The sequence below is a fragment of the Pygoscelis adeliae genome, unplaced genomic scaffold (genome assembly GCF_000699105.1).
Source record: "Pygoscelis adeliae isolate BGI_AS28 unplaced genomic scaffold, ASM69910v1 Scaffold108, whole genome shotgun sequence".
In the NCBI taxonomy this organism is placed as follows: Eukaryota; Metazoa; Chordata; class Aves; order Sphenisciformes; family Spheniscidae; genus Pygoscelis; species Pygoscelis adeliae.
Genome location: NW_008825498.1, coordinates 701,263 through 704,708, shown reverse-complemented (window position 1 = coordinate 704,708; position 3,446 = coordinate 701,263).

The following is a 3,446-nucleotide window of genomic DNA, read 5'->3' as shown; positions in this document are numbered from 1 at the left end:
CTGAACCACCAAGGCTGCAGTCTTCTGTTTTACCACAAACCATCGCATGAAGCAGAGAGTGCAAAGAAAACAACATTAGGAAAAGTAAAATACAATTGCAGGTGTACTGCAGTGTAATGTATTTCTATAATGAAAATATATTGTTCTCTGCTTACCCAGCTGAAGGCACAGGCAGGCTGATCCGGGCTCTGACCACCCGAGCGTTGCGTTTGTCAGCAGAGCCCAGGAAAGGAGCTCTGGAGAAGCACATAAAGCAGCACACAGGGACAGAGGGACCATTAACGTACCTCTCACAAGTTCTTGAATTGGGCTTATTTTCTATCTGCTCATTTCTTATGATTAGTTAATGAATTGGAGCCCAAATCAGATCATTCATCAGCTCAGCTTTAATTGCCTGCCTAGCCTGGCTGAAACCTTGGAGTGCTTCAGTAAGTAACCTACCCCCCGAGCTTGAACTGCAGTCATGTTTCCTGATAAATTACAAGCAGAGGCAGCAGAGGTAAGAAAACATAACATTAACTAATTCTCTCCACGTCCTTCACGCGAAGGACGCCTCCCTGCTCCAGCCAGAAGCAACTTGTCTCAGACACAAAGGGGGATGCAGAGGAGCCTCCCATCCCAGTCCATCCGAGTGCTGGAGTGTCGGGCCCAAAGGGGACTCTCCCACTGCTTGCCACGAGGAAGGTCAAAGTGATGATGTTCAGCCTCAGGAGGGAATTCTGCAAGGCTCTTTCAGATGGAATCTGGCTGCTGCATCGCTAGCAGACTACTCTCCTAGGAGCTTGAGAACCATAGCTAGGCTGGAGTCCATAGAAAGTCCCCCAGGATCAGTCCCTGCTCTGTGATAAAGAGGATCTAATGATCCCTTGGTCAGAGAACAAGTCATACAAGAGGATGCTGCGGTCACGCAAAGCATTTAGGACCATGTCTGGTTGGGTGCCACCAGAAACTGCACTGCCCACAGCAGGGGACGGCCGGGCTTGAGGCTTCATAGGCTGGATTCGGGCATGGGCAGCTCCAGACACCCACAAAGACGAGGAGCGCCAGGGGTAGCTCAGTGACCACGAGAGACACCCTGCCTGGCCGTGATTTCTCCTCATCTTCCCGTTGCTGAGCCTTTGACGGTCGCTCTCAAGAGGTTTTTTTCCTACAGCCACGAGGGCTCCTGAAGAGCCCCCCCACCCCTGCAGCTCCTCCACAGCTCGCAGCCAGCCAGCTTCGCCGCCGCAGAGCCTCCGAGCCCTCCCTCGGCCGCAGCACAGCCCGGGAGCGGCAGGAGGGGTGGCCCATCACCCATCCCTCCTCCGTGCCTAGCGCTAGGAAAGAGGAATGCAAACATTGGCCCCAGAACAGTTAAGCTGGGCACTGGGCAGCCCAGGAATGTGTAAGTTCATGTGTTTGTTTATCATTATTTTAGCAGGTGTTTTCATTGCCCAATAGTTATTGCAGTTCATTTGCACAACTACAAGTTTTAAGTGTAACAATAGCTATAGACTTTAAGTTTTTCAGGTTTTATGTCTTAATTCTCAGTATCTCCCCTGTTTAAAAAGTAACATTTCAAAATACTCATAAAATCAGTGTTTAGAACCCAAAACCATCCAGGTGAAGCAATGGGGACTTACCAGCGAGGTCAGTGGGAGCTTGCACAAGCTGATCACTCTGTACCCATTTCAAATGGAAAGTTGTGAACGGGATCAGAAACCGCTCTGTGGGCTGGCACACGAGATACCTAACGGCGGTCAGGCTGGTGAAGACTATACGTGTAATAAAAGTGGAAAAAAGATGTATTTATACCAAAGTTCCAACCGAAATAAATTTTAAAGGCAGTAGGGATCAACAAAAGGTAACTTACCTCGATCCCCTGCATAACAGACCAGGGAATTTTGTTGTCGTCTTTTTGCACTGAGCCCAGGACGCATTATAATGAAATGTTACAGCCACGTTACTATAAACGAGAAAACCGAAATGATGATTTTTACATGTGTATGCTTAGAAACAGTAGGATATATATAATCTTCTCTTATTTGGTGATGGGTGGGAGGAATAAATAAAATACATACATTTAGTTTATTGTTTAGAGACACTTGTACAAATTCAGTGATGCTTAATATTTTTTCCATGATGTGAAGTTCATTTTTTAAAAAGGTTTTTTCAATTTAACATACTATTAGGGAGAAGAAAGAAGTCAATAAACAAGAAGATATTCATTTTCTGTTTTGTATTAATCTTCAAGATATTTATTTTGTATTTCTATAACTGAAAAACAATTGTTTAAAAACATTTTAAGTTTTCAGAAGTTTATTTGTCTAAGTTTATAGCACTAATGTTTAGATCTGTAGCCTGTAGATTAAATTAATTGGAGCCAAACGGATTATGGCACCTTATACACTGGAAGAGTAAGTGGCAGAACTGACTTGCAGCATGCGTGCACTACCAAATTAGCTGGCTAGCCTGGTGGGGGTCATCACGTGGGAAACACAGGTCTTGGTAAAGCTTTCAGCATCCGACACGTGCGGTATTCCATCCCATGGAAGCAACTGTGTTACCATTAAAACTTTTTGCATGAAAAAACAGGAATGTTTACTTTCACGTTCTTATTTCGGGTTGCTGTTTTGCCAGTTGGGAACAAATGGCAAGGAGGAGGAGGGTTACCTGGCGCTGAGGTTGGGAACAAGGGCTTTGCTCTCCGGCTCACCAGCCAGGTTCCAGCTTGAGCTCAGTTTCAGCTGGTCTGAGCTCAGGTTCCTGCTTTCTATTTTTGATGTTCTTTGCCCCCAGCAGGAACCTACAAACAAATAAAAGGATAATATTTAGCATTACTTGACTCTTTTTTCCCCCCCTCTTTTTAACGTGCTTTGAAATCTCTGGCCAAGAGGAGAGCACAGCGCTTTACTCCATTTCATGTGGTTAGAAGCGAGTCCCAGGAGGTGGGGACAGTCAGGGCACAGGGACGGGCCCTGGTCCTGCTTCCAGTCTCACCCCTTGCCGATGCACCGTGGCACCACCCCTTTGCTATAAACTCTTCAGCTGCAGAACGAGTGGGTCACCGCTGCTCTCCCAAGAACAACAAATAAATCTGCACTACGTTTTCAGATCACAAGTCCCAGCTGAAGACGGCAATTTAGGTTCACACTCTCAAAGCCACTGTTGGATCAGGAAACTGCTGTAATATGACGATCTGGCAGAAGGAGTGGGTTACTGGGCATTATATCCAGATTTAACACACTGGGGTTATTGGGCATTATATCCAGGTTTAACATACTGAAGGGGACGAGAAGCAGCAGAGAGAGAGACTGCTGTAAAATACTCATGCATTTTATTTTTAAAAACAAGGCATTTTGCATGGTGGGTGGGGAGGGAGAAGGACTGGATGGATAGAGGGAATCGTGACTCAGGCTCCCTCGCTGGGAGGTTTTTTAATTAGGATACCCCCAGCTAAGCAGCAG